The following is a 22,291-nucleotide window of genomic DNA, read 5'->3' as shown; positions in this document are numbered from 1 at the left end:
CAATGAGTCAACTCTTCGCATGAGGTGGCCAAAGTACTGGAGTTTCAGCTTTAGCATCATTCCTTCCAAAGAACACCCGGGGCTGATCTCCTTTAGAATGGACTGCTTGGATCTCCTTGCAGTCCAAGGGACTCTCAAGAGTCTTCTCCAACATCACAGCTCAAAAGCATCAATTCTTCGGCGCTCAGCCTTCTTCACAGTCCAACTCTCACATCCATACACGACCACTGGAAAAACCATAGCCTTGACTAAACGGACCTTTGTTGGCAAAGTAATGTCTCTGCTCTTCAATATGCTACCTAGGTTGGTCATAACTTTTCTTCCAAGGAGTAAGTGTCTTTTAATTTCATGGCTGCAGTCACCATCTGCAGTGATTTTGGAGCCCCCAAAAATAAAGTCTGACACTGTTTCCACTGTTTCCCCATCTATTTCCCATGAAGTGATGGGACCGGATGCCATGACTTCGTTTTCTGAATGTTAAGCTTTAAGCCAACCTTTTCACTCTCCTCTTTCACTTTCAACAAGAGGCTTTTGAGTTCCTCTTCACTTTCTGCCATAAGGGTGTGTCATCTGCATATCTGAGGTTATTGATATTTCTCCTGACAATCTTGATTCCAGCTTGTGTTTCTTCCAGCCCAACGTTTCTCATGATGTACTCTACATATAAGTTAAATAAGCAGGGTGACAATATACAGCCTTGACGTACTCCTTTTCCTATTTGGAACCAGTCTGTTGTTCCATGTCCAGTTCTAACTGTTGCTTCCTGACTGCATACAGGTTTCTCAAGAGGCAGGTCAGGTGGTCTGGTATTCCCATGTCTTTCAGAATTTTCCACAGTTTATTGTGATCCACACAGTCAAAGGCTTTGGTATAGTCAATAAAGCAGAAATAGATGTTTTTCTGTCAAAATGTAAATTATCACAACCTTTTGAGAAGCCAGTTTATCACTGCACAGCAAAAGCTTTGATAATGAACATAACCCCTCAAAAGGACAAATAATGCTTGATTCTGTTTTTGTGAGATATCTAAAGTAGTCAAATTCTTAAAAAAGTAGAATGGTGATTGCCACAGACTGGGGTGGGGGAAAGGGAAACTGTTCAATGGGTATAGAATTTCAGCTTTGCAAGATGAAAAAGTCCTAGGGATCAGCTGCACTGCTGCTAAGTCACTTCAGTCGCATCCGACTCTGTGCGACCCCATAGACGGCAGCCCACCAGGCTCCCCCATCCCTGGGATTCTCCAGGCAAGAACACTGGAGTGGGTTGCCATTTCCTTCTCCGATGCAAGAAAGTGAAAAGTGAAAGTGAAGTCGCTCAGTCGTGTCTGATTCCTAGCGACCCCATGGACTGCAGCCCACCAGGCTCCTCTGTCCATGGGATTTTCCAGGCAAGAGTACTGGAGTGGGGTGCCACTGCCTTCTCTACAACAGTGTGTAAATAGTTAATACCACAGCACTGCACACTTAAAAAATAGTTAAGATGATAAACCCACCTAAGGGGGTAAAGACCTGTCCTTGGAAAATTATAGAACACTGATGAAAGAAATTGAAGACACAAACAAATGGAAAGATGAACCATGTTCATGGACTGGAAGAATTACTGTTATTAAAATGACCATACTGTCAAAGGCAATCTAGATTTAGTGCAATCCCTATCACAATACCACAAGCATTTTTTACAGAACTAGAACAAGTAATTTTAAAATTTGCATGGATACAAAAAAGAGCCTGAATAGTGAAAACAATATTGAGAAAGGAGAACAGACCTGGAGGAATCATGCTCTCTGACTTTAGACTACACTACAAAGATGCAGTAATCAAAATAGTATGGTATAGGCATAAAAATAGACACATGTATCAATGGAACAGTATACAGAGCCTAGAAATAAGCCCATGCACTTATGGTCAATTAATCTACAGCAAAGGAGGTAAGAATATACAATGGAGAAAGGACAGTGTTTTCAACAATTTATGTTGGGAATACTGGACAGCTACATGTAAAACAATGAAATTATAATGCTCTCTAACACTATACACAAAAATAAACTCAAAATGGATTAAATGCTTAAATATAAGACCAAAATCCTTAAAACTCCTAGAAGAAAACATGAGCATAACAAGTTTGACATAAATCATAACAGTTTTTTTGATCTGTCTCCTAAAGCAAAGGAAATAAAAGTAACACACAAGTGGAAAATTATGAAAATATTTTGCATAGCAAAGGAAACCATCAACAAAATGAAAAGACATAGGAGAAAATATTTGCAAATGACATTGTTCAATAAAGGGTTAATATACAAAATACATAAACATTTCATGTACTCAGTATAAAAAAAAAACCCAAACAATCCAGTTGAAAAATGGGCAGAATACCTGAATAGACATTTTTCCAAAGAACATACACAGATGACCAACAAGCACATGAAAAGATGCTCAACATCATTAATCATCAGTTCAGTTCAATTCAGTTGCTCAGTCATTTCCAACTCTTTGAGACTCCACAGACTGTAGCACTCCAGGCTTCCCTGTCCATCACCAACTCCCAGAGTTTGTTCAAACTCATATCCGTTGAATTAGTGATGTCATCCAACCATCTCATCGTCTGTCGTCCCCTTCTCCTCCTGCCTTCAATCTTTCCCAGCATCAGGGTCTTTTCAAATGAGTCAGTTCTTTGCATCAGGTGGCCAAAGTATTGGAGCTTCAGCTTCAGCATCAGTCCTTCCAATGAATATTGAGGACTGATTTCCTTTAGGATGGACTGGTTGGATCTCCTTGCAGTCCAAGGGACTCTCAAGAGTCTTCAACACCACAGTTCAAAAGCATCAATCCTTCGGCGCTCAGCTTTCTTTATAGTCCAACTCTCCCATCTATACATGACTACTGGAAAAACCATAGTTTTGACTAGATGGACCTTTGTTGGCAAAGTAATGTCTCTGCTTTTTAATTTGCTGTCTAGGTGGGTCATAGCTTTTCTTCCAAGGAGTAAGGGTCTTTTAATGTTATGGCTGCAGTCACCATCTGTAGTGATTTTGGAGCCCCCCAAAATAAAGTCTATAACTGTTTCTATTGTTTCCCCACCTATTTGCCATGAAGTGATGGGACCAGATGCCATGATCTTCGTTTTCTGAATGTTGAGTTTTAAGCCAGCTTTTTCACTCTCCTCTTTCATTTTCATCAAGTGCAAATTAAAACGGCAATGAGATAGCATCTCACATCTGTCAGAATGCCTATCATCAAAAAGACACAAATGTTACTGAGGATGTAGACCAAAAGGAACTCTTGTACACTGTTTGTGGAAATGTAACTTGGTGCAACCACTGTGGAAAACATATGGAAATTTCTCAAAAAACTAAAAATAAAACTACCACCTGACCCAGCAATTCCACTCCTGGATATACATATTCAAAGAAAATGAAAACACTAATTAAAAAGATACATACACCCCAATGTTCATAGTGTCATTGTCTACAATTGCCAATTTGGATTTGGACACAACCTAAGTGTTCATCAACAGATGAACGGATGTAGAATGGATATGGAAGGTGTGGTATGTATATACAGTGGAATACTACTCAATCCAAAAAAAAAAAAAGAATGAAATTTTGCCATTTGCAACAACATGGATGGACTTGGAGGTATTATGCTAAAAGTAAGATAAGTCAGACAGAGAAAGACAAATACTGTATGATATCACTTATATGTGGAATCTAAAAAATAAAAGTATAGTGACCATAACTAAAAAGGATCAGACTCAAAGTATTGAAAACAAACTAGTGGTAATCAGTGGGAAGATGGGGAGGGGGCAAGAAGAGGTAAGGGATTAAGAGGTACAAATTATAAATAAGCTACATGGATATATTGTACAACACAGGGAATATAGCTAGTATGTTGTAGAAATTATAAATGGAATATGACCTTTACGCATTGTGAATCACCATATTTTTCACTTGTAACATGTAATATTCTATATCAACCATACTTCAATTTAAAATTTTTTTAAAAGATTTAAGATGGTAAGTTTTATGTTATGTGGGTTTTTTAAATCACAACAAAAAAATAAGCACAACCTTTGACTCAACAACTGCACTTTTAAGTTATCCTAACTAAATAATCAGAGTGGGTGCTATTCCTAAGAGTAAAAAACCAAAACAACCAAAATATTTACGAATAGAGATTGATTAAGTAAATCACAGGATAACTAAAATGGGATTCTATGCACCCATTATAGTGACATAGAAGAATATTTTTAAAATGTTTTTAGTATATTAAATATGACAAGTATATTAAATATAAATTTAGTATATTAAGTATACAACATAGTCACAATATTTGTTTTATCATTTCATTTCATGAAAAAGAGGCTGGATAGAAACACATCAAGTTGCATATTCAAATTACTTTGAGTGGAGATTATTTTATCTTCTCTGTGCTTTTCTGTATTTTCCAAATTTTTTTCAGTGAATATTTAAACTTCAGCAAGATTTATATTTTTTTACACTTTTATCACATTGTACAGTTTATAAAATTCGTATAAACTCTGGATTAGATTATAGCTGGAGACAGGGCAGGGACCTTTGGAAGGCTTTATAAAGCCAATGGAAACAGATTAGATATATAGAGTATTAAGTAGTGGAAAAGCTAAACTGGAAGGTTGGAGAAACAGTGGACCACTGATAAAAAGTGAAGGTATGATGAGTTGGCTTGGGAAGGGATGAGGAAGAGGATAAATCAGAGGGGTGTGTGTGTTGTGTGTGTGTGTGTGTGTGAGAGAGAGAGAGGGTGGGGGAGAGAGAGAAATATATATAGAGAGAGAGCTCGTTTAAACTTACAGATGGCAATAGGCACAGGGCTCCAGAGAGTCATAGGTGTGGAGGTACTGGTTTGGGATTCTTCATCAGGAAGGTGAAGGCTGGAGCCAGGAGGGAGTGAAAGTCCCCTCTCTGTTCTTCATCCAAGAATTTATAATTTCTCTCTCCCTCTCTGTCTCTGGACTGTCAACGGAGTCTTGGCTAGTCTTTCAATTCCCTGGTTGCTTGAGTCAGTGTTTACATGAATATAACTGTAGAATATTTTTACAGTGTATATTGTACTAATATTTCATTCACTTTATTAAGCAACATTTTTTTTTTACCCTGGAGTCAAAAATTGTCTGTTTTTTTTCCTTTGTGTAATTATCTATGCATCTACTGATAATCATTCCATAAACTCTCCATCAGGACTGTAAAATGTCTTTTAATCTGGTCACACAAAAATCCAATATATTTCAACTGTTTTTTTTCCCTTGGAGAAAAAAACATTCCTTAGGCTTATCCTCTTCGAACTCCAAGCTGTACTCTTAGCTTTGCTGTCCCACTGTAGTTCTGAGACTTCCCCTAACCACATTTGGGGACTTCCATCTCCTCTTCTTGCCAAAGCCCCTGTCTCCTGGATCTTCCTATTTGTGGTTTATCCTCTCACTTCGGAGGAGTTCATTCCCCAGTAATTTCCCCAGGACAGTTTCACGGGAGGTAAATTTTTGAAATCTTGCTTGTCTAAAAATGGCTTTATTTTGCTCTCACACTTGATTGACAGTTTAGCGTGGAACAGATTGGAACTCATTTTCTCTCAGAATTTTAAAGGCATTGATCCATTGTTGTCTAGCTTTTCATGTGGCTAGACTCTGAGAAGGCTTCCCACGTGGCACCAGTAGTAAGGAACGCACTTGCCAATGCAGAAGATGTAAGAGATGCTGGTTTGATCCCTGTGTCAGGAAGATCCCCTGGAGGAAGGCATGGCAACCCACTCCAGTATTCTTGCCTGGAGAATCCCATGGACAGAGGGGCCTGGTGGGCTAGAGTCCATAGGGTTGCAAAGAGTCAGACATGACTGAAGCACCTTTGCACGCATGCAGACTCTTGAGAAGTCTGATTTATACTGATTTCTGTTACTTCCTATGTAATTTTTGTTTGTTGTTTCTGGAAGCTTTTAGGACATGTATTTTCCCTTCTTGATCTTTTGAACCTTTATCATGATAAGTAATAATAATGTAAGTCTTTTTCATGCATTACAGTAGGTATTCAGTGGCCCCTTTCAATCAGGAAACATATAGTCTTCAATTCTGGGAAATTTTCATTGTGTTAGATTTCCTTGTTTTTTTCCATCATTTTTTCTCTTACTTTCTATCTCCTGGCTTTGCTTATTCTAACTCTATAAGAGATTTTTCTGAACTTTACCCTCTAGTTTTTCTGTTGAATTTGCTCATTTTTTGCTATAAAATTTTAATTTCCAGTGTTCTTCCCGGTTCCTTGGCTTTCTTTTGGTAGCCTCTTGCTTTTGTGTTGTTGATTCAGGATCTTATTTCATGCTTCTGAGGATATCAGTTGTTGTTTTCTCCCATTTTCTCCCACTTCTTAGACTGCCTCTGTTTATTATTGTCGTTCGCTTTCCTGGTAGCTCAGACGGTAAAGTGTCTGCCTACAATGCGGGAGGACTCGGGTTCGATCCCTGGGTCGGGAAGATCCCCTGGCGAAGGAAATGGCAACCCACTCCAGTATTCTTACATGGAAAATCCCATGGACTGAGGAGCCTCGAAGGCTACAGTCCAGAGGGTCACAGAGTCGGACACGACTGAGCAACTTCACTTTCTTTCACTTTCACTTTCAAGTTGCAGACTTTTCTCAGATAATAATAATAGCTGCCATTTACTGGGTGTAAGGGCTTCCCTCGTGGCTCAGACAGCGAAGAATGTGCCTGCAATGCAGGAGACCTGGATTCCATCCCTGGGTCAGGAAGATCCCCTGGAGAAGGAAATGGCAACCCACTTCAATATTCTTGCCTGGAGAATTTCATGGACAGGGGAATCTGGGGAGCTACTGTCCATGTGGTCGCAAAGAGTTGGACATGACTGAGCAACTAACAGGCTTCCCTGATAGCTCAGACCTTAAAGAATCTGCCAGCAATGGGGGAGAAGTAGGTTCGATCCCTGGGTCGGGAAGATCCCCTGGAGACGGAAACGGCAACCCACTCCAGTATTCTTGCCTGGAAAATCCCTCGGACAGAGGAGCCTTGCGGGCTACCGTTGATGGCGTAGAAAAGAGTCCAGCACAGCTGAGCGGCTAACACTTTCATTGGGTGTAAAGCACAGTTCTAAGTATTTTACATGTTTTAACTAATCTTTACACCCAATTAAGGCGTTACCATTCTTATCCTCAATTTACCAATAAGAAACAAACTACTGTGGATAGTTCACCAGGCTCCTCAGTCCTTGGGATTCTCCAGGCAAGAATACTGGACTGGGTTGCCATTGCCTTCTCCGGGGCATCTTCCTGGCCCAAGGATCCAACTCGTATCTCTTTCGTCTCTTGAATCTCCTGCATTGACAGGCATGTTCTTTACCATTAGTGCCACCTTCAAGTCCTGTAAAATAAATAAGCTACAGTATATATTGTACAGCACAAGGAATATAGCCAATATTTTATAATAACTATAAATGGAGTATAACCTTTAAAAAAAGAGTGATTGGTTTATTTACTATTCTGGTATATGAGGCTGTGGTAAAATTTTTAAAAGTTGATTTTCCTGAAAAAATTACAAAGAAATGTAAAAAATTTTACTGGTAAGGAGAATTCCCTGGCAGTCCAGTGGTTAGAGCCCTGAGCCTTCGCTGCTGGGGGTGTGGGTGCCATCCCTGGCTGGGAAACTAAGATCCCACATACTGTGTGGTGAGGCCAGAACAAGAAGTTTACTAGTAGGGAAACAGTAGGTTACACCTCTCACCCAGGTCACACAGCTCAGAAGTGAACCTGAATGTAATCAAGCTTGCAGCTTTCCAGTTTAGGAAATCTGAGAAATAGAGAAATACATTAAATGTTACCACAGGAATATAATTGGCCAAATCCACAATGTGTCCCTTTGTATAAGACAATTTACCAACAATCAAGTGTGTAAGGAAAGCTTTTGAAAGAAGGGCAGAGGAATCATTATGGAATAAAGACACTTAAGAAATTTAATCACAAAATACAATGTGTGTTCCTTGTTTGGATCCAAGTTTGAACAAGCCATTATAAAAAGACATGTTTGACATCATTGAAAGCATATGAACAGAGACTGGACACCAGATAATATTAAGGGACTGCTTGTGCTTCCTCCAGCCCAGCCTTTCTCATGATGTACTCTGCATATAAGTTAAATAAGCAGGGTGACAATATACAGCCTTGACGTACTCCTTTTCCTATTTGGAACCAGTCTGTTGTTCCATGTCCAGTTCTAACTGTTGCTTCCTGACCTGCATATAGGTTTCTCAAGAGGCAGGTCAGGTGGTCTGGGATTCCCATCTCTTTCAGAATTTTCCACAGTTTATTGTGATCCACACAGTCAAAGGCTTTGGCATAGTCAATAAAGCAGATGTTTTTCTGGAACTCTCTTGCTTTTTCGATGATCCAGCGGATGTTGGCAATTTGATCTCTGGTTCCTCTGCCTTTTCCAAAACCAGCTTATATGCAGAGTACATCATTAGAAATGCTGGGCTGGAAGAAGCACAAGCTGGAATCAAGATTGCCGGGAGAAATATCAATAACCTCAGATATGCAGATGACACCACCATTATGGCAGAAAGTGAAGAGGAACTAAAAAGCCTCTTGATGAAAGTGAAAGAGGAGAGTGAAAAAGTTGGCTTAAAGCTCAACATTCAGAAAATGAAGATCATGGCATCTGGTCCCATCACTTCATGGGAAATAGATGGGGAAACAGTGGAAACAGTGTCAGACTTTATTTTTGTGGGCTCCAAAATCACTGCAGATGGTGACTGCAGCCAGGAAATTAAAAGACGCTTACTCCTTGGAAGGAAAGTTATGACCAACCTAGATAGCATATTCAAAAGCAGAGACATTACTTTGCCAACAAAGGTCCGTCTAGTCAAGGCTATGGCTTTTCCAGTAGTCATGTATGGGTGGGAGAGTTGGACTATAAAGAAAGCTGAGCGCTGAGGGATTGATGCTTTTGAGCTGTGGTGTTGGAGAAGACTCTTGAGAGTCCCTTGGACTGCAAGGAGATCCAACCAGTCCATTCTAAAGGAGATCGGTCCTGGGTGTTCTTTGGAAGGAATGATGCTAAAGCTGAAACTCCAGTACTTTGGCCACCTCATGCGAAGAGTTGACTCATTGGAAAAGACTCTGATGCTGGGAGGGATTGGGGGCAGGAGGAGAAGGGGACGACAGAGGATGAGATGGCTGGATGGCATCACTGACTCGATGGACGTGAGTCTGAGTGAACTCTGGGAGTTGGTGATGGACAGGGAGGCCTGGTGTGCTGCGATTCATGGAGTCGCAAAGAGTTGGACACGACTGAGTGACTGAACTGAACTGATTGTCAATTTTGATAGGTATAGTGATGGCATGAAGGGTGTAGTTGTATGTGTCTGTGTGTGTTAAAAATTACTGAGAACTCCCAAGAGCTTCAGTTTCTGTGGGTTATGTTTTTGAAACTTACCATATTAGAAATTAAAACAAAGATACTTAAATTACAATTATTGCTTCATTTGAAAACAAAAATAATAAACACATTACATGTTAACATGTACAACATGTTTTATGAAAAACAATTATTTTCTGAAACAAAAAAGTTAGTGAGAAAGATGGACTTGTTTTCTGTTTCTGTAAATTTTTTTATGTGTCTGGCTTAATAGAAGTCAGCTGTATCCTCATGCAAGCTACTGCATTCAATCAGGAAGTTCATGTACAGTTAACCCTTGAACAACGATGGTTTGAATTGCCCAGGTTCATTTATATGTGGATATTTTTCTTTTTCTTTAAAAAAATTTTTTTTAAATTGAAGTAGTTGATTTCCAGAGTTGTATTTGTTTCTAGTATATAGCAGAATGATTCAGTTATATATATATATATATATATATATATATATATATATTTATTTATTATTTTTTAATACTTTTTCTACTATGATTTATTACAGCATATTGACTCTGGGCCCCTGTGCTATACAGTAGGTCCTTGTCGTTTATCTAATTTATGTATAGTATGTTGTATCTGCTAATTCCAAACTCCTTCTTTATTCCTTCCTTCCCCCTTTCCCTTTGTTAACCATAACTTTGCTCTCTCTGTCTGTGATCCAGTTTCTGTTTGGTAAATAAGTTCATTTGTGCCATATTTTAGATTCCACATGTAATATCATAATGGCATTTGTCTTTCTCCTTCTGACTCACTTCATCTAGTATGATAATCTATAGGTCCGTCCATGTTGCTGCAAATAGCATTATGTCATTCATTTTAATGGGTGAGAGGAGCCTAGTGGGCTGCGGTCTATGGGGTCGCACAGAGCCGGGCACGACTGAAGCGACTTAGCAGCAGCAGCAGTATTCCATTGTGTGTGTTCATCTACTTTATCCATTCATCTGTTGATGGACATTTAGGTTGCTTCTATGTCTTGGCTATTGTAGATAGTGCTGCTTTGAACACTGAGGTGCATATATCTTTTTGAATTACAGTTTTCTCTGGATATGTCCCCAGGAGTGGGATTGCTGGATCATATGGCAACTTTATTTTTCACCTTTTTAAGGAAACTCCAGGCTGTTTTTCATAGTGGCTACATCAATTTACATTCCCACCAACAGTATAGGAGGGTTCTCTGGAAAAGGAGTATTTCAATCACCTCAGATAATTGTGGATTTTTCTTCTTTGATGCTAGAAGAAACTTGACAAGTTACCACTTGTCTTAAAAGTTATTGCAGCTTAGAATCTAAAACTATACCAGTGAACTTTTCCTATCTTTCCTCGCCTATTTATTGAGATATAATTGTGTAAGTTTATAATAGTGTATAAGTTTGAGATGTACAATAGGTTGATTTGACACACTTACAGATTGCAATCTGATTACCATCATAAAGGCAGTTACCACCACCAGCACATCACATGATTACCATTTCTATTTTGTGGTGAGAGCATTTAAGATCTACTCTTTTGTTGTTCAGTCACTAAGTCCTGTCTGACTCTTTGAGACCCCAAGGACTGTAGCATTCCAGGCCTCCCTGACCTTCACTATCTCCCTGAATTTGCTCAGACTCATGTTCATTGAGTCAGTGATACCATCCAACCATCTCATTCTCTATCACCCCCTTCTCCTCCTACCCTCAACCTTTCCCAGCATCAGAGTCTTTTCCAATGAGTTGGCTCTTCGCATCAAGTGGCCAAAGTATTGGAGCTGCAGCTTCAGCATCAGTCCTTCCAGTGAATATTCAGGGTTCATTTCCTTTAGGGCTATCTGGTTTGATCTACTCTTTTAGCAACTTTCAAATATATTATATACCAATGAACTTTTCATACTGTTACAGTAAAATACACTAGATTATCTTGAATTTTGGTGGATCTTTTACTCATGCATGGTTGTCAACACATGTATTAGTCAATTTGAGTTTACTGGTTCACTGAATTGTGCAGATCTTTCAAATGTTGACACATTTCATATTCATTAAGGTCACTACCAATCTCATCAGGAAAATCTTCCTTTAGTGGGAAACCATTAGGCTCACAGTAGCAGATAAAAGTTTTCCAAACTTATAATTTCCAACCAAAATATCAAATCTCTTTGGCAACAAACACTGTCAGTTGTTTTCCTTGAAGTGACAGGTGCCCTTTGCTCCTTTTAGAGAAAACAACTGCCGAGTCCCCAAGTCTGGATAATCATAGTTTGTCTGTTGGTTATACTTTTTGGTAGGAATGAAGTTCATGAGTAAAGGGCTAGTTCAGCTCACAAGTCATCATTGCTGTGCTTTTCCTGGAGAAAGTCATTGTATCTTGATACGCAGCAGAACTGCTTACGTCTACTTCCATTTTGACACACTGAATATTTAAAAGATACGTGCTCAGTGGTTGCGCTTCAATAAAATCAGCAACTTCTACTGCAGTTTGGTGCCACTTCCTCAATTGTACTAAGATGCCGTCAGTTTTAGCCATCATTGATTTTGCAGGTTCAGGGAAAACGTCAACACCTTGAAAAAGACAAATGATGGCTCAGTGAACATGATCACACAGGGGTCCCTTGAAAGGATCTCAGGGACTCTCAGAATTCATGGATCCACATTGAGAACTGCTGTCCCAGAGAAATTGTTGCAAATATAAACTGGGTAACATAGGTCAAGAATGTTCATAGCAGCACTGTTTGTAAAAGCAAAAGCCCAGAAATAAGCCTCACTGTTATCGATGAGGAAATGGGCAGACTGTTGGTATACTCATATTAAATACAATGACCTACCACACAGCGGGGCTTCCCAGGTGACTCAGTGGCTAAGGAATCCTCCTGCCATGCAGGAGACACAAGAGACTTGGGGTCAATCCCTGGGTTGGGAAGATCCCCTGGAGAAAGAAACGGCAACCTAGTCCAGTATTCTTGCCTGGAAAATTCCACGAACAGAAGAGCCTGGCAGGTTACAGTCCATGGGATTGCAAAGAATCAGACACGACTGACCACACACACACACCCCCCACACACACACACCACAGTGTTGGATGAATATATTAAAGCTCTATCAATCAGTAGGGATAGATTTCACTCTCTTAATTTGTACTCCACAAAATCAGAGTGCAAGATAAATTCTTCAGTGCAAGAGTGTATTTAGGTGATGATCCCAGGAATCAGAAATGGTGAGTGAGAAGAAAAGGAAGACAAACCAATAAAATGTGCATTACTGAGTTACTGATGATGGTGGGGATTGTCCTTATTCCTTCTGGGAACTCCCTGAGGAATCGTGTAGAATACAGCTTAGAATTGTTCCTCTGGAGATGTGGGGCTGGACCATTTTCCACTGACTTCCATCCCTGACAGTCCAAGCCCCTTTGACCCCCTGGGGCATTAACTTTCCTGAACTCTTAAGCTACGCACAGGCTGAACAGCCTTCTCAACTTTGTAAAGACTCCCAGTTCGGTAGGAAAAGAACTGCTATGGGCTGTGAGGTGGAATGCTGGCAGCTTGCCTGCAAGTCTCACTCAGCTACCCTGAAACTGAGTGGGCTGAGGGGACATGGTGTGAGCAACCATAGGTGCTGCTAGACTCAGAAACTACTGTGGAGTGAAAAAAAGGAAATCACAGGAACTCATGTGCAATGTGCTCCATCTTTGTAAAGTTCAAAAATACGTAACGGTATATAATGCGTGGGTAAGAACACCATTATGTATATTATGAACATAAAATTATGGATATTCTGGGAGCAAGATGGGCAGGAAAGGGCTTATCACATATTGAGGGACAGTCAGCAGGTTTGTCAGAAAGCACATGTCAGAGTGCAGTTGGAGATAAAAGTAGCGAGTTAAAGAAGGTGGCTAATTGGTGGGTGTCTGAAACCAGTCTTCAATTTGACTCTGATTTGGAAAGTAAAGAGGAGCAAGCTTTTCAGCATGGGTGTGATAGGAGCAAAACGTGTCAAAGCAATCAGCATGCCATTAGCTTGAATGGGAGAAGGAGCTGAGGGGCAGAGGTTCTGTTCCTTACCTGGCGGTGCTGGGGAGGCTTCCTTGCTTTTAGGAACCTTCTCTTTGCTCTGTTCCTTTATCAGGGGCAGACAGGCAGGGCGTGGCTTGTTGGTGCTTAGGAACAGCTGGAAGAGAGACTGTGTGGCAGAGGGAGCTCTGGCTGAGAGCTTCAGGCCTTAGAATAAAAGAAAAACTTGCCAGGCCCACCTCCGGAGTCCTTCCTGCTGCTCCTGCCTGATGCCTGGTCTCCCTGAACGGGCAGAGGATGTTCCCAGCTTAGAGACTCCAGTGCTGCCAGTGAGGGACAAAGGGCCCCCAGTGCCAAAGGTGGTGAGTCCTCCTCCCTCTCCCCTCTCTGCATTCTTTTCAGTTCTGTGACTTTCTCGGGATCCTCAGGTTCATTGGAGAAACTATCTCCTTTCTCCATATTCGCAAGAACATTTTAGAGGATGAAATGAGGAACAAAAAAGGGGGCAAGTGACCAGGGGACCCAATGGGTTTTGTCAAAAGACTCTCCTTTAGTTATTACTGTCATCGTTGTCAAATATGACAGCTAACACTTAGCCCTTACTCTAAGCCAGGTCCTGGCTGTGTGCTTTTAGACTGAACATCTGTATATATGCAGGGTCTTCTAAAGCTGCTTGGACTTATCAGGGGAGCTTTGGTTGCATATTTTTTTCTGATTTAGAAGTTTTTGAAATTAAACTGTTTCAAACTTAAGGGTGAATGATTTCCTGTGGGGGAAAATATTTCCAACATGTGTAATAGAAAAAAAAATTGTTATTCTATGAAGAATTATATTGTTTAAAGAAACCATTTAAGAGACAAATGTCCAAATATAAAAATGGACAAAGTATAAAGACAGGTAACTGACAAAGTTCAAATGACAAAGGAATAATCAAAGAAGTGCAAGTTAAAATGACACATCATTATTTTTAATAAGATACCATTTTCTTACTCATTAAAATGACAAAGAATAAAAAAACTAAAACCCAGTGATGGCAAGATTGTGGAAAAACAATTTCATACACTTTGGTAAATTGCTATGACCTCTCTGGAGGGCAATTTGGCAGTGCAAATTAAAAGTCTCATCATTTTAAAGATGGGAAACTCAAGGCCTAAGAGTTTGTGATTTCCTTAAAGTTACAAAGTCACATAGTTAGAGGCCAAACTAAGACTAGAACTAAGCCTTATAACCCGACCTTTAATCCACAGCCAGTTGTAGCAAAGCTTATAATAGAAATGCACTGGGGAAAACCTGAATATTCTATAATATTATTTTAAAAGTTATTTTTAAATTATTATATTGTTTTTTAAATTCTTGCATATACATGATGGAATACTGAAATTATTAAAAGAATATTTGATGGCAGGGAAAAACTACATAATGTAGTTCTTGGTAAAAATGCTGGGTATGAAAACAGCATATACAGTATGTGCTGTGCTTAGTCGCTCAGTCGTGTCTGACTCTTTACAATCCCATGGACTATAGCCCGCCAGGCTCCTCTGTCCATGGAATTCTCCAGGCAACAATACTGGAATGGGTTGCCATTCCCTCCTCCAGAGGATATAGTCCTACTTTAAAAGTTATACACTTACACAGAAAAAATATTTAAAGAACTATATTATCTTTAGGTAAAGGAATTACAGATCATTTCACACGTTTTGGTCACCTTTCTCCCTTGTAATTTCCAGATTTTCTAAAATAACTAGGATAGAGAAAGTAATAAATTTTATTTGATAAAAAATGTAAAACAGCTGAAATATCATGGGGCTATGCTAGAGGTGAGCTGGAGCTGGCTGCCCATGGGTGCCTGTCAGGGCAGGGACCACCCATTTCCAGAAGGCAGTGTGAAGGGTTCCCAGAGCCTGAGTGAATTTGAGGCCAAAGGTAAGGGAACTATAGATGGTCAAAAAGCAGATGAAAAGATGTAATTCAGTAATTGTTAGAGAAATGCAAATCAAAACTACAGTGAGGCTTCACCTCACACTGGTCAGAATGGCCATTGTCCACAATTTTTTCTGCAAACAATACATGCTGGAAAAGATGTGGAGGGAAAGGAACCCTCTTACACTGCTGGTGGGTAAATTGATAAAGCCGCCTGGAGAACAGTAAGGAGGTTCCTTAAAAAACTAAAAATAGAACTATCATATGACCCAGCAATCCCAATCCTGGGCATATACATGAAGGAAACCATAATTTAAAAAGATACATACACCCCCGTGTTCACTGCAGTAGTATTTACAGTAGCCAGGATATGGAAGCAACTTAAATATCCATCAACAAAGAAATGGATACAGATGTACATATACACACTGGACTGTTACTCAGTCATTAAAAAGAATGAAATAATGCCATTTGCAGCAACATGGATGGAACTGAGATTGTCATGCTGAGTGAAGTAAGTCAGACAGAGAAAGACAAATATCATATGATATTGCTTACATGTAGAATCTTTAAAAAATGGGGGGGGGGTACAAATAAATTTATTTAAAAAATAGAAATAGAGTCACAGATGTAGAAAACAAACTTACAGTTACCAGAGAGTAAGGATGGGGGAGAGGTAGATTGGAATTGATATATATACACTGTGCGTGTGTGCTCATTCACTTCAGTCGTGGCCGACTCTTTGTGACCTCATGGACTATAGCCCGCCAGGCTCCTCTGTCCATGGGATTCTCTAGGCAAGGACACTGGCGTAGGTTACCATTTCCTCCTCCAGGAGATCTTCCCAACCCAGGGATCAAACCTGGGTCTCCTGCATTGCAGGTAGGTTCTTGACCGTCTGAGCCATCAGGAAGCCCATATACACACTACAGTATATAAAATAGACAACTAATAAGGACCTATAGTATAACATGGGGAACTCTACTCGATATTCTATAATGGCCTATGGGGAAAAGAATCTTAAAAAGAGTGGACATATGTATATGTGTACCTGATTCACTTTGCTGTGTCCCTGAAAATAACACAACGTTATAAATCAAATATACTCTAATAAAATTTTTTTAAAGACTAGGGGAGATAGTAAGAAGAGAGGACTTTAAGTTCCTTAGAGTAGGATGGATACAAGAAAAAATTAAAATCACATGAATAGCAATGGAAAAATACTCTTTTACATATAGCAATTTTTGGACCTGGTGTCCTACAGGTGACTTACAGCAAAGGTAACATCTAGACAGCTGATGATGGCAAACTCTTCCTCACCATCTGTTTACCCTTTTATGTTTTCAGTCTTTTTCTTCTGCCTTGTCTCCCCTCTACCATCTTCTAGTTTCCAGTTCCCATCTGGCTTGGAAACTTCCATTGAATAACATGGTTTTCCTTTACCATTGCTCTGCCCACTGAAGGCTCTCTCAAAAAGAGAATTTGAATAATGCCCCTCTTAACTCAGTAGTTTTGTTATCTGAAGTATCAACTTTCCAAATTAGGATATTTCTAATGGAGAACTGGGGTCGCAGGGAGTCGGACATGACTGAGCAACTGAACTGAACTGAACTGAATGGAGAACTGAAAGTTAGACATCCTTGATATGTTGTTTTTCCTTTTAGGAAGCAAGATTATAGCATAATGGAGCTGGGGAAAGGGATTTAAAGCTTCATCTAGTCAAAATTCTTTAATTAAATACATTTCCTTTGTGCTAAATTTAGTTTCATGTTACACATTTGTTCATCAATATATCATACTTTATTAATAAGTTGGGAAATAGAGATGAGAAAAAATTGCCCATATTTCCAACACCTTAATGATTAATAACTACTCATATTTTATAGGCCTTTCTTTTTTTGCTTTTGACACATCATTATCTTACATTTGAAGCATGGGCTTGATGAACTGTAATTAACTTAGTCATTTCCTTATTGATGTACTTACAGATGGTCCCGTTTTTCACTATTATACAAATACTACTGGCATCACGTAAACTTCTGTATTTCAGATTCTTTCCTTAGGGTAGATTTCCAGAATATTTCTTACTGGATCAAAAGCCAAATACATTTCCTTATCTCTTGTTACTTCCCAATTGACAGTGTACTCAGCAAATGTAAGTCAATCTCCCAATTTAAGATGAAAAATCAGGGCCTAAGAGTTTAAGTGACTTGCTCCAAAGTCACACAGATAGAGAGCCCAAGCCAAGACTGAAAGCAAGCATCTGGCTCTAGTCCTCAATTCACTAGGGACATAAGCCTTTCTTTTATCTCTTGGTTTTATTTAACCTTAGATGTGTGGGAATGTTGTCAAGTAGTTTACTCTCTGCTCTTCTCATATGAGATTATGAGGAATAACATTCACACCTTCAATAAAAATGCTCAAGTCTCATGTCACGTGAGTCACATTCTACCCAATGACAGCAACATACACATGAAACATTTACCAAAATAGACCATATACTAGCCCATAAAATAAGTAAATACATTTCAAAGGGTTGAAGCCACACGAAGTATGTTTTCTGGCCCCAACAGGATTAAACTAGAAATCAATAAGAGAGGTGTGTCTTCTTCCTGACTGGTCTCTGTGGTTCCCGCCTGAGAACTGCTGATAGCAATATGTCTTCAGGAAATGCCAAAACTGGGCACCGTGCCCCTCAGTTCAAAGCAATAGTTGTTGTGCCAGATGGTCAATTCAAAGATATCAGCCTATCTGACTATAGAGAAAATGTGCTGTGTCCTTCTTTTACCCTCTTGACTTCACCTTTGTGTACCCCATGGAGATCATTGCTTTCAGTGATATGGCAGAAGAATTGAAGAAACTCAATTGCCCGTCTTTCTTGGTGGTGCAGTGGTTAAGAATCTGCCTGCCAAAGAAGGGGACACGGGTTCGATCCCTGGTCTGGGAAGATTCCATGTGCTGCGGGGAAACAAAGTCCATATGCTACAACTACTGGGCTCTCATGCCACAGCTACCGAAGCCTGTGCACCCCAGAGCCTGCGCTCCTCAGCAAGAGAAGCGTCTGTAACGAGAAGCCTGGGGTTTTCTGTTTCACAACAGAAAACAGCCCCTTCTCGCTGCAACTAGCAAAAGCCCTCGAGAAGCAATGAAGACCCAGTGCAGCCTAAAATAAATAAATTTTAAAAAAAGAGAGACTCAACTGCCAAGTGATGGATGTCTCTGTGGATTTTCACTTCTTGTCATCTGGCGTGGATTAACGCACCCAGGAAACAAGGAGGACTGGGGCCCGTGAACATTCCCTTGATCTCAGACCCTAAGGGCACCATTGCTCAGGACTATGGGGTCTTAAAGGCTGATGAAGGCATCTCATTCAGACTCTTTACTACTGACGATAAAGGTATCCTTTGAAAGATCACCACCAACGACCTTCCTGTTGGCCACTCTGTGGATGCGACATTGAGACTAGGTCAGGACTTTCAGTTTATTGACACATGTGGAAAAGTATGCCCAGCTGGCTGGAAGCCTGGCAGTAATACCGTCAAGTCTGATGTCCAGAAGAGCAAAGAATATTTCTCCAGGTAGAACTGAGCCCTGGGCCATTTTAGGGCCAGGTTGCAGTAGAGGGCCTTGAGAACAAAACCTCCTTTGTCCTACTGCCATGCTTCAAACCAAGACCTTACACTCATTCTAGATGTGGTATGGTACAGGACAGGCCTTTCCTGCAGGAGCTGGGGAGGCAAGCCTCTCTTCCTCTGGACGGAATGACCTGAGCTGTGTTATGGGGCAGGCCAACTGATGTGTTCAGTAGTAGGGTGCATAGTAGTAGGGTATCACTTCTAATCTTTTGTAGTTTCTATGAAACGTGAGCTAAAGGGAAAAAAGAAACTAACAGAAAGTCATCTCAAAAAATTTCAAATATTTGGAAACTAGATAACACATTTAATTCAAAGAAGAAATTAAAAGGAAATTAGAACATTTTTCCTTTTTTACTTCTTGAAATGAGCACTGTCTTTATTCACAATTTCACAAAGACAGAGACTGAGGCTTAGAAGTTCTGCTTAAACAATGGGTTGGTAAGTGGTGACTCAGGCTCAGAGCCCTACTGTCTCACTGTCACCCTAAAATGCCTCTCTCCACCTGGTTCTTCCGTGTATCCTGGGTCCACGGATGCCTGAATTTAATCAGAAGTATGGAATGTATTCTGACTGTAACAAAAATGAAAACCACTGCATATCAAGATTTGGTGGATGTCACTAAAGCAATTCCTAAGGATAAATTTGTGACTAAATGACTAATGACTATATTAGGAAAGATGAGTAATATAGTCATCTGTATTGTACTAAGTGACAACATTAGGAAAGAAGATCACAGATCATTGACCTAAGCAACAAGGAAAGAAGAACAAATTAAATCCGGAGTAAGCAGAAGAAAGGAATTAATAAAGATCTGAGCAAAAACGAATACAATAAGAAACAGAAAAACATTAGAGAAAATAGATGAAACCAAAAGATGATTCGTTGAGATCAATAAAATTGATGAACCTCTAGTCAGACTGATCAAGAAAAAAGAGACACAAATCACCAATAGCAAGAATGAGAGAGGTGCCTCCTGGACTGTGTGTTCCTTTGCCCAAAGTGAACTCTATTTCTCCTCCTTTTTCTCCTTTTCTTCCTGGTCATCCTCCTACTGCTTCTTTTAATAGATTTATTTCCTGATAATCACAGTTATACACATTCAAGGTAGATAATTTAGAAAATACACAGAGAAAACCGTAAAGATCATCTTTGTTCTCCTCTCCCACTCTTAGAAATAACCACTGCTTAATGTCTGCATTCTTGACTTTTCTCTAAGCATCTTCTCCCTAAATTGTATCAGACGATGCATAATTTTTGTAAAAATATTTATTTATTTGGCTGCATCGGGTTTTAGCTGTGGTGCACGGACTCTCTAGCTGTGGCGCGTAGGCTCAGTTGCTCAGCTGCGGTTGGGTTCTTAATTCCCTGACCAGGAATAGAACCTGTGTCCCCGGCATTGCAAGGTGGACTCTTAACCACTGGACTACCAGGGAAGTCCCTATGCATAGTTGTTATATGCATGCATCACAATTTTAAAGCAAAAACTAACAATAGAACCCTAAACCAGTATGCTGTTTGCCATGAGATAAACAGAACTGGAAATGTGTTCAAATCTTGAGTCCATCTTCAGTTTCACAACCTTGCTTTGACCGTCCTACCCACTCCAAGCTCCATTTTGCCATTTCCCAAGACCTGCAGGGACCCAGCCTTGTGACTTTTTGGAAAAGATTTGAAATCTTGAAGAGAATGTAAGAGATAGATTCTCTCTTCTTTGAGGGTTTGCATTTGCACTTCAACCCCAGGGGTGGCATGAAAGATTTGTTTCCTGACCAAGGAATTTCTTGATGGCAGACATGAAACTGAGAGACACTTGCTCCTTGGAAGGAAAGCTATGACAAACCTAGACAGTGTATTAAAAAGCAGAGACATCACTTTGCCGACAAAGGTCCATGTAGTCAAAGCTATGGTTTTTTCAGTAGTTATGTACAGATGTGAGAGTTGGACCATAAAGAAGGCTGAGCACTGAAGAGCTGATGCTTTCAAACTGAGGTGCTGGAGAAGACTCTTGAGACTCCCTTGGACAGCAAAGAGATCAAATCAGTCCATCCTAAAGGAAATCAACCCTGAATATTCACTGGAAGGGCTGATGCTGAAGCTAAAGCTCCAATATTTTGGCCACCTGATGCAAAGAGCTAACTCATTGGAAAAGACCCTGATGCTGAGAAAGACTGGGGGCAGGAGGAGAAGGGGGAGACAGAGGATGAGATGGTTGAATGGTATCACCGACTCAATGGACATGAATTTGAGCAAACTCTGGGAGATAGTGAAGGACAGGGGAGCCTGGAGTGCTGTAGTCCATGGGGTTGCAAAGAGTTGGACATGACTTAGCGACTGAAAAACAACAAGGAATTTCAGACAATAGCAAGTGCAGATGGTGACCCACACCTCCCAGGGATGATTGGTCTCTTTCAGTTTAGTAATAATAACAACGGGTATTGGTGACAGGTGCTCTACATGCATCATTTCCTTGAACCCTCACATTGGCAAGTGAAGAAGGTCCTCCCTTTGTACGTTAAGAACTTCCCTGGCAGTCCAGAGGTTAAGACTCAGGGCTTACATTGCAGGGGGCATGGGTTTGATTCCTGGTTAGGGAACAAAGAAATTCCCCATGGCAGCACAGCACTATCAAAAAAAAAAAAAAAAAAAGACAACTTTCCCAGGGACACAGAACTAATGCATGGATGGAGCTATGCCTTGGGCCCAGGTCTTTCTAACTCCAGATGCTGAAATTGTAGAATTAGTGCCTTCATGATGAAATGAAGGGACCTCACTGCCTTGGTTTCTTGTTTTCCAACAGTCAGACTTGAAAAGCTGTCAGGGAAGTGCTTCGGGCCACATCGTGGGCCCATGATCGGCTTGCAACAGGCACTTTCCAAGCCTGACCTGGGACACTAAACGCAAAAACACTCAGTCCTTACCACGTTTATCTGGCTAGTTCTGGATATAAGTTCTCATTCTTCCAGACTCCTCCCTGTGCTCTCTAACTCATAGTTGGTGTCTCACCCTCCTGTCCCCACTAAAGGCATTTATAGACTAAACCATGGTGCCAGCCTCTGTGTTGCCAGCCTCCTTCAGTCTTCATAATAATCTTGCCAGGAGGCACAGTAAGTATACCCATTTCAAAGATGGAGAAACTGAGTCCCAGAGACTCAGCTTACATGGAGCTAAGCAGCAGAGCTGGGATTAGACACCTTGTTTCTGTGACACCGGAGCATACTCTATGCAACCTCCATCTCCGCCTCATCTGCTGGGTGGTACCCTTTCTCACATCAAGCTCACTGACTCCTTTTGATGTCTCCCTGTGTCTGTCCTCCTA

General features: G+C 40.4%; 1 protein-coding gene and 1 pseudogene across 1 annotated transcript in view; both read left to right on the top strand.

The window, feature by feature from the left end:
- The window catches only part of ERMAP (erythroblast membrane associated protein (Scianna blood group)), a 35,139-nt gene that overhangs the window by 1,665 nt on the left and 11,183 nt on the right, over positions 1-22,291 (top strand). The window lies entirely within an intron of this gene.
- Positions 15,026-22,284, top strand: LOC788834 (peroxiredoxin-1-like; annotated as a pseudogene).

This window comes from Bos taurus, chromosome 3, assembly GCF_002263795.3.
Source record: "Bos taurus isolate L1 Dominette 01449 registration number 42190680 breed Hereford chromosome 3, ARS-UCD2.0, whole genome shotgun sequence".
NCBI classification, from domain to species: Eukaryota; Metazoa; Chordata; class Mammalia; order Artiodactyla; family Bovidae; genus Bos; species Bos taurus.
The sequence above is the reverse complement of the archived record's forward strand: the minus strand, read 5'-3'. Positions and strand labels throughout refer to the sequence as shown.